Below are 13,601 nucleotides of genomic sequence, written 5' to 3'. Positions count from 1 at the left end.
GCGTCGTTCTACTACGTTAATAAATCATTAGCTCATCCATGAAAATGATTTCTGATCGAGTTCCATCAGATTGCATCGGCTGTGGGGATGAAGACGATAACTCCCATGATTCCACACTCAGTCACGGCGTCATCAAACTACGCCTTTGTTTCTTTTGAATACGCACCCTCTAACGGTAAAAATTACATATTGTGCCTTTAATATAATATAAATGTATTAAATAAGTAGCTGCAAATGTCTGGCAATTTTGTCTCTAAAATCCTTTGACTGTAAACTGCTTTAATTTGGAGTGAGAGATACGGGGGAGTGGCTTCATTGCATCAGATAAATGTCACTTTGCTCACAGCTGATTGGTCCAGTTTGGGTTTGTGATCTCTAACCCAGAATAAAACTTGCTCCGGAGCAGGGTAGCCGTGTAGCGCAAGTTACCACAGTGACGAAACCCGCTAAAAACCAACCCACCTTCTTGAGCCCGAAAACTCAGAGTTTGCTCAAACTAAACGTGAACTTACCTGGGTAAAAACTGAAACCGACTTCATGCTACAGGCCACTGGAGTCATAAGTCATTGAGGTCTGTTTTTCCTTTTATGCCTTTGTGTTACAGCTTTTTTTTCTGTCCTGAGAGACACTTCCTGAGATCTATATTCTGTTGTACTTCTAAATGTTTATCAGATTCACTGTCGCAGATTTCTTTTCAGTAATAATTTTCCCAAAAAAATATTAACGACTCGTCCTGCACTTACATTTTTTCTAATCAGATGCCGTCTAGATTGAGCCTTTCTGCAACAAACTAGCAGATAGCGATTCATTTGATTATACCATTCAAAAGTTTGGGATTGGGAAGATTTTTTTTTTTTTGAAAGATGTCTCATACTCACCAAGGCTGCATTTCTTTGATCAAATATACAGTAACAACAGTAACATTGTGAAATATTATTACCATTTAAAATTATATTCTATTTGAATATATTTTAAAATTGACTTTACTCCTGTGATGGCAAAGTTTAATTTTCAGTGGCCGTTACTCCAGTCTTCAGTGTCACATGACCATCCAGAAATAATTCAAAAATGCTGATTTGGTGCTCAGGAAATAATTGTCATTACTATCAGTGTTGAAAACAGTAAAGTTTAAAAGAGCAGCATCTATTTGAAATAGATCTATTTTGAACATTACAATATAAATGTCTTTACTGTCATTTTTGATCAACTTAATGTGTCCTGCTAAATAAAAGTACTAATTTCTTTCAGAGCACATGTTACCATACATTTGTAATAACTTGTGGGAAACTTTGTGAGTTGAGCTGTAAAAAAGTTGGGGCTAAAACACACAGATAAAGCATCAGTTATACACCCACTGCCCTTTCTTTGCTGTTCATTATTTTTGCAGTAGTGCTAAAAATCTCCCTGCCTTCGTCAGTGAGTGAAAATATGGGAGACAATTGAAATTGTTCGGTGAATCCATTTTGTTCTGAATTACCCCTCAAAACCTCAATTTTCATTAAGAAATACTTGAACACAGGACAAAAACAGCTCTTAAGTGATTACATGGTGTCTTGAAGTAAAGTGGGACAAAACAGAAAGTGCAGGCCCTGCAACTGGCTGCTTCAGCTCACCTACTTCCTCTATCATCTCAAATGAATTGTTCTGGCTGGTGGAGGTGCAGACATTTCTCTAGTCTTTGCTTTCTGTGGTGAAATCATAATCATTAATCATCTCAATCATTATCATGACAACCAGTTCCACTCAGACAGACCTTTAGGCAACCTTTTGCAAGATTCCCACTCGCTTTACCTGGTGTATGTGTGAAAAATAAATTGACTCCTCTTTAGCAAACCCTCTTAGTGACCTGATGTATATGACTCTTATTTGTCACTCTGACAGTATTGGTACAGTATTTGCAGTTTTTGTATAATTTGCCTGAGCACTTGACTTGCATTTGTAGCTGTGCTGATAACTGCCATATTTACAATGTCAACTTTGTTTTAAGTTACTGTTTGACAGGGCCTGCTGAACATAGATATGAAAGTAAATGAGACTTAAAGGTGACGTACAGTAGGTAATGTTTTGATTGTAACAAAGCCTAAAAACACCATGATACATTTGCAGAGATTTAGGAAACATGCTAAGTTCACATAACCGTTTCTCCAAAAAACAACACTAAAGCTGTTCTACTTTGAAAATGTGCATTCTGTGACAGAATGCCTGTTTTTGTCTTGGTCTGTGTGAATCCACCCACTGCCAGTTTAACCAGTAGTATTTCGACACCCCGGGTTGCCAGAGAGCGGAAAACAGCACATCTCAATCATGGAAGCCAGCAAACAAACTGGGTCAGAGACTGTAGATTCTACCCAACATGAAAAGCCTTGGCATCAACCTAAAAAGACCAGAGGCATATTAAAACGAGGATAAATCAACTGATCAACTTACAGTATAAGGCTCGTCACCTTCCATTTTCAATTGCGCTAATTCCCGTTGCATGTCCTCAATCTGACAACTCGCTGGAGAGTCGCATCGCATCTGAGAAGGAGAGGGGGGGACAATATTTTGAATTTGGACTGCAGTACCCATTTCAACCACTAACTGTCAATTACATACTGCATCATTAAATCAAATAGAGATCTATGACTTCAAAACAGTAATGTTAATGTTGTTTTTTTTAATGTGGATACTGATATGTAGTTAGCAGGAGGGTCAACATGATGCAGATATATGATATAATTCAAATTTAATGATAGTACTGTATATGGGATGTACACAGAAATGCTACTAATTTAGATATGATATAAATATTGTAAATAAAATGCACTAGAATTTAAAAAAAATTGGGGTCTATAAGATTTTTTTAATACCTTTTTAAAAAAACACTGGTGTGGTGTCCATGACGGCTGGAGACTTTAACTTGGCGTCCATGACAGCCAAGGACGTTGGCGTGGCGGTCATTAGGCCTAAGGACTCTGGAGTGGTGACCATGATGGGACGAGACTCGGAAATGGCAGCCATGATGGGACGAGTCTGTGGAGTGACGGTCCTGTTGTGATGAGCCTCTGGGGTGGAGGCTACTGCGGGAGCACTGCGCCTCTACAACTCCCACAGTAAAAGCAGAGCCATTCACTTGCAATGCCAGATCTGTTCTAAAGTCCCACTAAGATCATGCAATGGCATGAGGGAACTGAGCGGTTCAGATAGCCCCCCTCAAAAAAATATCATAAGACATACCTCGTCAAAAGATGTTGAATGCACCAGTCCAATAAAGTCCTAAACATAGTCTTCGATTGATCTATCTCCTTGACAGAGACATTTTAACTGTGCAGCTGGATTCATTGTTTGAGTTGTTCTGTAGTGTGTTCGAAGAGACGAGGCAGAGAGAGAATCCAAATTCACATAGTTTTAACAAAAGGCAAAAAAAGACAGATGCTCCAAATCTGGAAAATGGCAAATAGTTCACACAGAGAAACAGGAACATAAGCCAAAGACCACAAAGGGACACCTTCTTGAGCCCGAAAACTCAGAGTTTGCTCAAACTAAACGTGAACTTACCTGGGTAAAAACTGAAACCGACTTCATGCTACAGGCCACTGGAGTCATAAGTCATTGAGGTCTGTTTTTCCTTTTATGCCTTTGTGTTACAGCTTTTTTTTCTGTCCTGAGAGACACTTCCTGAGATCTATATTCTGGTGTACTTCTAAATGTTTATCAGATTCACTGTCGCAGATTTCTTTTCAGTAATAATTTTCCAAAAAAAATATTAACGACTCGTCCTGCACTTACATTTTTTCTAATCAGATGCCGTCTAGATTGAGCCTTTCTGCAACAAACTAGCAGATAGCGATTCATTTGATTATACCATTCAAAAGTTTGGGATTGGGAAGATTTTTTTTTTTTTTGAACGATGTCTCATACTCACCAAGGCTGCATTTCTTTGATCAAATATACAGTAACAACAGTAACATTGTGAAATATTATTACCATTTAAAATTATATTCTATTTGAATATATTTTAAAATTGACTTTACTCCTGTGATGGCAAAGTTTAATTTTCAGTGGCCGTTACTCCAGTCTTCAGTGTCACATGACCATCCAGAAATAATTCAAAAATGCTGATTTGGTGCTCAGGAAATAATTGTCATTACTATCAGTGTTGAAAACAGTAAAGTTTAAAAGAGCAGCATCTATTTGAAATAGATCTATTTTGAACATTACAATATAAATGTCTTTACTGTCATTTTTGATCAACTTAATGTGTCCTGCTAAATAAAAGTACTAATTTCTTTCAGAGCACATGTTACCATAAATTTGTAATAACTTGTGGGAAACTTTGTGAGTTGAGCTGTAAAAAGTTGGGGCTAAAACACACAGATAAAGCATCAGTTATACACCCACTGCCCTTTCTTTGCTGTTCATTATTTTTGCAGTAGTGCTAAAAATCTCCCTGCCTTCGTCAGTGAGTGAAAATATGGGAGATTGTACTTCTAAATGTTTATCAGATTCACTGTCGCAGATTTCTTTTCAGTAATAATTTTCCCAAAAAAATATTAACGACTCGTCCTGCACTTACATTTTTTCTAATCAGATGCCGTCTAGATTGAGCCTTTCTGCAACAAACTAGCAGATAGCGATTCATTTGATTATACCATTCAAAAGTTTGGGATTGGGAAGATTTTTTTTTTTTTGAAAGATGTCTCATACTCACCAAGGCTGCATTTCTTTGATCAAATATACAGTAACAACAGTAACATTGTGAAATATTATTACCATTTAAAATTATATTCTATTTGAATATATTTTAAAATTGACTTTACTCCTGTGATGGCAAAGTTTAATTTTCAGTGGCCGTTACTCCAGTCTTCAGTGTCACATGACCATCCAGAAATAATTCAAAAATGCTGATTTGGTGCTCAGGAAATAATTGTCATTACTATCAGTGTTGAAAACAGTAAAGTTTAAAAGAGCAGCATCTATTTGAAATAGATCTATTTTGAACATTACAATATAAATGTCTTTACTGTCATTTTTGATCAACTTAATGTGTCCTGCTAAATAAAAGTACTAATTTCTTTCAGAGCACATGTTACCATACATTTGTAATAACTTGTGGGAAACTTTGTGAGTTGAGCTGTAAAAAAGTTGGGGCTAAAACACACAGATAAAGCATCAGTTATACACCCACTGCCCTTTCTTTGCTGTTCATTATTTTTGCAGTAGTGCTAAAAATCTCCCTGCCTTCGTCAGTGAGTGAAAATATGGGAGACAATTGAAATTGTTCGGTGAATCCATTTTGTTCTGAATTACCCCTCCAAAACCTCAATTTTCATTAAGAAATACTTGAACACAGGACAAAAACAGCTCTTAAGTGATTACATGGTGTCTTTAAGTGATTACATGGTGTCTTGAAGTAAAGTGGGACAAAACAGAAAGTGCAGGCCCTGCAACTGGCTGCTTCAGCTCACCTACTTCCTCTATCATCTCAAATGAATTGTTCTGGCTGGTGGAGGTGCAGACATTTCTCTAGTCTTTGCTAGTACTCCAGTCTTCAGTGTCACATGACCATCCAGAAATAATTCGAAAATGCTGATTTGGTGCTCAGGAAATAATTGTCATTACTATCAGTGTTGAAAACAGTAAAGTTTAAAAGAGCAGCATCTATTTGAAATAGATCTATTTTGAACATTACAATATAACTGTCTTTACTGTCATTTTTGATCAACTTAATGTGTCCTGCTAAATAAAAGTACTAATTTCTTTCAGAGCACATGTTACCATACATTTGTAATAACTTGTGGGAAACTTTGTGAGTTGAGCTGTAAAAAAGTTGGGGCTAAAACACACAGATAAAGCATCAGTTATACACCCACTGCCCTTTCTTTGCTGTTCATTATTTTTGCAGTAGTGCTAAAAATCTCCCTGCCTTCGTCAGTGAGTGAAAATATGGGAGACAATTGAAATTGTTCGGTGAATCCATTTTGTTCTGAATTACCCCTCAAAACCTCAATTTTCATTAAGAAATACTTGAACACAGGACAAAAACAGCTCTTAAGTGATTACATGGTGTCTTGAAGTAAAGTGGGACAAAACAGAAAGTGCAGGCCCTGCAACTGGCTGCTTCAGCTCACCTACTTCCTCTATCATCTCAAATGAATTGTTCTGGCTGGTGGAGGTGCAGACATTTCTCTAGTCTTTGCTTTCTGTGGTGAAATCATAATCATTAATCATCTCAATCATTATCATGACAACCAGTTCCACTCAGACAGACCTTTAGGCAACCTTTTGCAAGATTCCCACTCGCTTTACCTGGTGTATGTGTGAAAAATAAATTGACTCCTCTTTAGCAAACCCTCTTAGTGACCTGATGTATATGACTCTTATTTGTCACTCTGACAGTATTGGTACAGTATTTGCAGTTTTTGTATAATTTGCCTGAGCACTTGACTTGCATTTGTAGCTGTGCTGATAACTGCCATATTTACAATGTCAACTTTGTTTTAAGTTACTGTTTGACAGGGCCTGCTGAACATAGATATGAAAGTAAATGAGACTTAAAGGTGACGTACAGTAGGTAATGTTTTGATTGTAACAAAGCCTAAAAACACCATGATACATTTGCAGAGATTTAGGAAACATGCTAAGTTCACATAACCGTTTCTCCAAAAAACAACACTAAAGCTGTTCTACTTTGAAAATGTGCATTCTGTGACAGAATGCCTGTTTTTGTCTTGGTCTGTGTGAATCCACCCACTGCCAGTTTAACCAGTAGTATTTCGACACCCCGGGTTGCCAGAGAGCGGAAAACAGCACATCTCAATCATGGAAGCCAGCAAACAAACTGGGTCAGAGACTGTAGATTCTACCCAACATGAAAAGCCTTGGCATCAACCTAAAAAGACCAGAGGCATATTAAAACGAGGATAAATCAACTGATCAACTTACAGTATAAGGCTCGTCACCTTCCATTTTCAATTGCGCTAATTCCCGTTGCATGTCCTCAATCTGACAACTCGCTGGAGAGTCGCATCGCATCTGAGAAGGAGAGGGGGGGACAATATTTTGAATTTGGACTGCAGTACCCATTTCAACCACTAACTGTCAATTACATACTGCATCATTAAATCAAATAGAGATCTATGACTTCAAAACAGTAATGTTAATGTTGTTTTTTTTAATGTGGATACTGATATGTAGTTAGCAGGAGGGTCAACATGATGCAGATATATGATATAATTCAAATTTAATGATAGTACTGTATATGGGATGTACACAGAAATGCTACTAATTTAGATATGATATAAATATTGTAAATAAAATGCACTAGAATTTAAAAAAAATTGGGGTCTATAAGATTTTTTTAATACCTTTTTAAAAAAACACTGGTGTGGTGTCCATGACGGCTGGAGACTTTAACTTGGCGTCCATGACAGCCAAGGACGTTGGCGTGGCGGTCATTAGGCCTAAGGACTCTGGAGTTGTGACCATGATGGGATGAGACTCGGAAATGGCAGCCATGATGGGACGAGTCTGTGGAGTGACGGTCCTGTTGTGATGAGCCTCTGGGGTGGAGGCTACTGCGGGAGCACTGCGCCTCTACAACTCCCACAGTAAAAGCAGAGCCATTCACTTGCAATGCCAGATCTGTTCTAAAGTCCCACTAAGATCATGCAATGGCATGAGGGAACTGAGCGGTTCAGATAGCCCCCCTCAAAAAAATATCATAAGACATACCTCGTCAAAAGATGTTGAATGCACCAGTCCAATAAAGTCCTAAACATAGTCTTCGATTGATCTATCTCCTTGACAGAGACATTTTAACTGTGCAGCTGGATTCATTGTTTGAGTTGTTCTGTAGTGTGTTCGAAGAGACGAGGCAGAGAGAGAATCCAAATTCACATAGTTTTAACAAAAGGCAAAAAAAGACAGATGCTCCAAATCTGGAAAATGGCAAATAGTTCACACAGAGAAACAGGAACATAAGCCAAAGACCACAAAGGGAGGACCAAGAACATCCAGGCACCCCAATCATAAACAAGAAAACATCCAATGACTCTTCGACCATGACTAAAACCAGTAAATGATCAACAGGTGGGAGAAATCAAACCAAAATGAGTGAGAGATACGACGTTGTAAGGAGTGACCTCTGGAGGAGCTAATGGGTACTCTGGTAATTGTGACAGTGTATACACAAATTGTAATCTCTAAATTTACCTATATCTTGTTATATTGCACTATAGCACTATTTATGTGCATTTTATTTAATTCATATGCATCATTAATTTATGTTTATGATAACGTTATGAGCCGAATTCACCGGTCACCGGAGTATACAGCAGTTGTTTTCCTCATATCGTAAAGTAAAGTTTGAAGAAACAAGATAAATCGACAGAGACATTTTAACTGTGCAGCTGGATTCATTGTTTGAGTTGTTCTGTAGTGTGTTCGAAGAGAGGAGGCAGAGAGAGAATCCAAATTCACATAGTTTTAACAAAAGGCAAAAAAAGACAGATGCTCCAAATCTGGAAAATGGCAAATAGTCCACACAGAGAAACAGGAACATAAGCCAAAGACCACAAAGGGAGGACCAAGAACATCCAGGCACCCCAATCATAAACAAGAAAACATCCAATGACTCTTCGACCATGACTAAAACCAGTAAATGATCAACAGGTGGGAGAAATCAAACCAAAATGAGTGAGAGATACGACGTTGTAAGGAGTGACCTCTGGAGGAGCTAATGGGTACTCTGGTAATTGTGACAGTGTATACACAAATTGTAATCTCTAAATTTACCTATATCTTGTTATATTGCACTATAGCACTATTTATGTGCATTTTATTTAATTCATATGCATCATTAATTTATGTTTATGATAACGTTATGAGCCGAATTCACCGGTCACCGGAGTATACAGCAGTTGTTTTCCTCATATCGTAAAGTAAAGTTTGAAGAAACAAGATAAATGTTTAGGTTCCCATACGGGTTTCTATTATTTTGCTTGGAGTTGATGCTGTGTACACTGTTTTAGCATAACAGAGTTGGATTATAGGGCCTGACAGAGATATTTCAACAGACATTTCAAACAAAAGACCAGGACTGACAGTTAGCAGTCTTAACAGTTTAGAAAGTTATGACAAGGACGACCTACTTGACTAAAGATTTCATTCCACGTTGTATTTCACCTTGAGCATGTGGGAGGAGTGATGTAGACTTTTGGTTGAGACATTGCAAATCTTCAGTATGACTACAGATGTCTGTCTTGTCAGATGTAGGAGTGTATTCAGAATGACATAACTTGTGTTTCATGGGATATATAAAACATTTCAATAAAGTTTCAAAATATGTTTGCTTCTACCCTTTGAGAAGTGTTCCCTTTTCCAAGCTAGTGGTCTCAATTTTTAGTTATTTGTTTTTTGTACTCTCCACTTTTCCTCTGAAGTTGAAGTTGACTTTCCAATTGTTTAGAAACTATTTTCATTATCTCCACATCAGCAGAGCGGGTCCCGTTCTCATCATTTTGAAAACTTAAATGCTACACACTACAAAATGAGAATTTCCTTCTTATTTACTGATTTCAAAGTTTGAAGATGCAGCCAGAATACAGACAGCAACTTTAGACAGCTCATTTTTGGACAGGCATCTCACATGGAGAAGCATAATTTTAATAGTCTTAATCTTTTTTCCAGACAGTCTGCAACTTTTTGCCATTTTTAGAAGAGGCCCCTGCATGGACTGGCCCTTGTGTGGATTAAAGCACTCATTCAGTTGGTTTATGGACGTGTTTACTCACACCGTGTCTTTGGAGAAACAAGAGAAAGAACCCTCAAGGGACCAGTGGAATGTACCAAATCGTATCTTCAGATGTGGATTTTCATAGTGGAGCAGCTCTTTGTATTTGAACTCCATTGGTTGGGGATGAGCCCACCCACCTCGCATAAACGAATGCCGGTCAAGGTCATAATGTGGGAGTGAATGACATCTTTGCAGGCCCTTAACGTTGTGCTCTTTAATCTTTGTTCATCAAGCCATCACATACTCAAATCATGTTTCATCTCCTTGTTTTGAGTTCAGTCACTGTTCTTGTTGACGCATACAAATTCACAGATGGGAGACCCCATCTCCCATCGAAAGGATGGGCCCTCAGGTCTTCAAAGACTCTCGCTCTGGCTTCTCTCGATGGGATCAGCTCTCCTGACAGCGACTGAGTTTTCAGGGCTAAATGTCTTGCCTTTCTTACCTGCTATGCCTCTCACTTTGGTAATTTGCATCTTGCTCTTTTTTTCCTCTTCTCGAGTTTTCTTGTTTAGTCTCCACTCTTTGAGCTCATTATCTCCTGGTGTCGGCTTGTTATAACAGCAGTTGCCTCTAGCGCAAATGTCTTGCTGTGTGTGTGTTTATCCTCTGTCTTTTTGGCCACCAGAAGCAAATTCGCCCCAGCCATTATATCCAATTAGCAAGAGGCTTTCTTTTCTTCTTCACCGCCCCTACCTCTCAACGCAGAGTGGTAGAGGGGAATTATGGCTGCATGCTTCTTTGATGAGAACAAATCAAGCTCTACTGACTTCATGATGATTTAAGTGCCATCAGAATGCACATTCTGTTGTCTTTCTTTTATGTTTGGCATTCAGGAAATTTAAAGGCATTTCTCTGGACTCTTTACATTACATTTTGACATAATATTTATTTGTGAACTTACTGAGATTTGTGTGATGTTTGTTTCAAAACTACCTGCTATTTGGAGTAATCATCAGGTGACGTTGCTTTTATCAATAGATGTGTGTTAAGTACTGTATTAATTAACCAAAATACATTGTCATATTAAAGAAAATTATGCGAAAGTGTCTGCATGCATTATCACTATCGCAAAAATGCCCCGACCAAACAATTAATATCAAGTAATACAAAGTGCTGTATTATAAGCTGTTTTACTTAACGGCCTACTCAATATGACTTATCTACATGTTATTACAACAGTACATATTTATTTACTTACTACAAAATACTTACGTTTATAGATGGTTAAATTATTTTTTTCAAATTTTCTAAAGTAATTCTGTCATCACTTAAACATTGTTCCAAATCTACATGACTTACTTTCTTCTGTGGAGCACAAAAGAAGATATTTTGAAATGCTATTTTTGTCCATTCAGTCAAAGTCAATGGGGTCCAATGTTATTGTTTTGATTCTTCAGACTGTCTTTTGTGTTTCGCTGAGTTGTTTTTAATAGGAAGAAAACTAATTTTCAGCTGATCTATTTGCAACAAATTTAAGAATGCTTTACTGAAACTTGTACTGTTGTGGTAAATGTGTTCAATTTGTTAATATGTTTTGACCAAATTTCTTCAGCAATAAGCCATTCAATTTAAAACTGTTCAGCATGCTTTGCATTTTTACTGCAAAAGCAAAAAGGTCAATCCCACAACCCCAATTCAGCAACAAAATGTTCAATATTCAAATGCACATGCAGGAAACACAGTTGGTCACACTCAGGCCCTTAACCAGCTATGAGGCCACCGAGGTCCGGACCTCGGTACATTTTTCATGTTCAAAAATAAAACTTGTTTAACAGCAAATTTGAATGACTAATTTGCTGGCTTGAGAGAGTTGTGAGTGAGGGCACGGGCGCAGCCTCCGTGTTGCCAGATCCAACTATTATAAGCGTTTTTGGACTTGTCTTTACCACTTAATTTAACACTATAGAAAGTTAATAAAGTAGGAAGTTGCAGTTTAGAGACAGTGATATCTTTATCTTATCTTATTTGCAAAAGATTGGAGATCATTTCGGTTTATTTTTATTTATTTTTAGTTTTTTGTTTGTTTTAGTATCAATAGCTGGCAACACTGCATTGCCGGCACTTAAACTGAAAGCAATCAAAAAGGCCCATGGCCAGGTTTTTGCTGACAGGATACGACATTCGGTAAAGGAAACGCAAAAATTATCATGATATTATCTGACATAAACTTTATCAACCCTGTCAAGAACAGTAGCATTTAACACTAGTACACACAGATCTGTAGAACAAGTAGGTTACAGAATAAAATTAAGTACACAAAAACTAAGAAGCCTATGCTATGTCATTCAGTATAGTTAAATTTTCACAAATCATGCTATAAACTTTCATAAGAGCACTAGACAAAGTTATTGTAGTTATGTATTGTTGCAATAAAGAACTGATAACATTATCCACCCTTAAATATAGTAAAGTATTAACTAATTTTGATGCAGTAAATAGGGTATGATTTAAAAATGATCATCCCTCCAAAACAGAGAAAACATCTTTCACAAGCATCTACATCGTCTGTCTCCTTTAAAGTGTTTATAGTGTATATAATGAGTTGTATTTGTAGGGGTTATTATAACACAATTCTTTAACACCAACCCCCATCATCCCCCCAACCAATTCTCATTAATTTTCCTCACTAATTTTCAAAGCCTGGGTACGACCATGGTCACACTGGCTCACTCTGCTGAACAATGCGTCCATCATTAAATGACTGCTAACCCGCACAGTTTCACTTTAACCTCTATATGGTTTATGTGCTGTGCAGAGCTGTGAGTCTGTGGAAGAAGTATGTCCTATAAAAAAAAACCACTGCCCGCAACATAACTGACTGCATGTTTCCCACAGGATAGTTTTGAATCGTGCCCTAGTTTCTCACCATTTAAAACTCTTTGAAATGAGAATTTTAGGCAGCAAATAGGTTATATTCAGCACATGTGAATTTACACAGGCTTTTCTCAGTGCTGTGATGAGAATGTGGGTGTTTGCAATTTGCATGTCATTTAAATTAATGCCTCTACGGCGTAATAAAGTCTGCGTTTTCTGAGGCAGGTGGTTCTGTTCTTGCTTTTGAGTCACTAGTAAGTCAGACAGCACTCAGACTGATTCCCTAGCATCCAAATAAGCTACTTTTAGGTGTTGAATGTTACCTAAGCCTCTTTTCCACTCTAAAGCCTCTTTTCAAACCGAACCCTTTGTGAAGAATAGAGGTGCTTGGCTCACTGAGTATTAATGCCTACATTTGTGAGTGTTACCCAGATTTTGACTAGACTCAGATGTGGATAGTAACTGACATGAAAAACCAAAACCATGGAAGACATGTTTCTTTTTGCTGTCCTATTAATGGAATGAGTAAATGGAGCATATATTGAGAAAAAGTCAGACAATTTCAGTTTTAATTAAGCAAACAAAGCAATACAGACAGATAAACAAGGAAAACAAAAAAACAGGTATATACCTGGAGAATGCAATTATGCTAGCTTACAAAAAGAAAAGAGGAAGTAATACATAATACAGGAGGAAACAAGTAAACAAGCAGACAGGTAGCACCAGAAAAAAAAAACCTACATACAAATATACATGTACATATACTGTACATACATAAATATTTACATCCGGAGTGTTTGAAAGTGTGAAGCACTAAAGGAATAATATATTTATAATATTTTATAAAAAATAAAGTACAATTAAATAATAATAATAATAATAATAATATATTTTTCATAAAAAAACGAAGATAGAGAAAAGAAGGAAGATTTATAGAGACAGGTGGAAGGAATAGATAAATAGAAACAGATTTGGGGGGGGGGGGGGGGGAGTGCCCTTGTCTCTTTTT

The 13,601-nt window shown here is 37.3% G+C and overlaps 1 protein-coding gene and 2 long non-coding RNA genes across 3 annotated transcripts in view; 1 reads left to right on the top strand and 2 right to left on the bottom strand.

Moving 5' to 3' along the window:
* LOC107553914 (EGF-like repeat and discoidin I-like domain-containing protein 3) overlaps positions 1 to 13,601 on the top strand; it is a gene marked incomplete at its 3' end in the record, with an annotated part of 111,685 nt that overhangs the window by 22,044 nt on the left and 76,040 nt on the right. The gene's annotated exons all lie outside the window — the stretch shown is intronic.
* On the bottom strand, positions 1,369 to 3,427 carry LOC107553921 (uncharacterized). Its single transcript, XR_001605008.1, has 4 exons — positions 3,217 to 3,427; positions 2,850 to 3,078; positions 2,428 to 2,517; positions 1,369 to 1,685 (listed from the first exon to the last, which is right to left on the bottom strand). It is a non-coding gene; the product is annotated as an uncharacterized lncRNA (long non-coding RNA).
* On the bottom strand, positions 5,866 to 7,988 carry LOC107553922 (uncharacterized). The gene is made up of 4 exons (XR_001605009.1): positions 7,714 to 7,988; positions 7,347 to 7,575; positions 6,925 to 7,014; positions 5,866 to 6,182 (listed from the first exon to the last, which is right to left on the bottom strand). It is a non-coding gene; the product is annotated as an uncharacterized lncRNA (long non-coding RNA).

The sequence above is a fragment of the Sinocyclocheilus grahami genome, unplaced genomic scaffold (assembly GCF_001515645.1).
Source record: "Sinocyclocheilus grahami isolate Dianchi unplaced genomic scaffold, SAMN03320097.WGS_v1.1 scaffold486.1, whole genome shotgun sequence".
Lineage (NCBI taxonomy): Eukaryota > Metazoa > Chordata > Actinopteri > Cypriniformes > Cyprinidae > Sinocyclocheilus > Sinocyclocheilus grahami.
The sequence above is the reverse complement of the archived record's forward strand: the minus strand, read 5'-3'. Positions and strand labels throughout refer to the sequence as shown.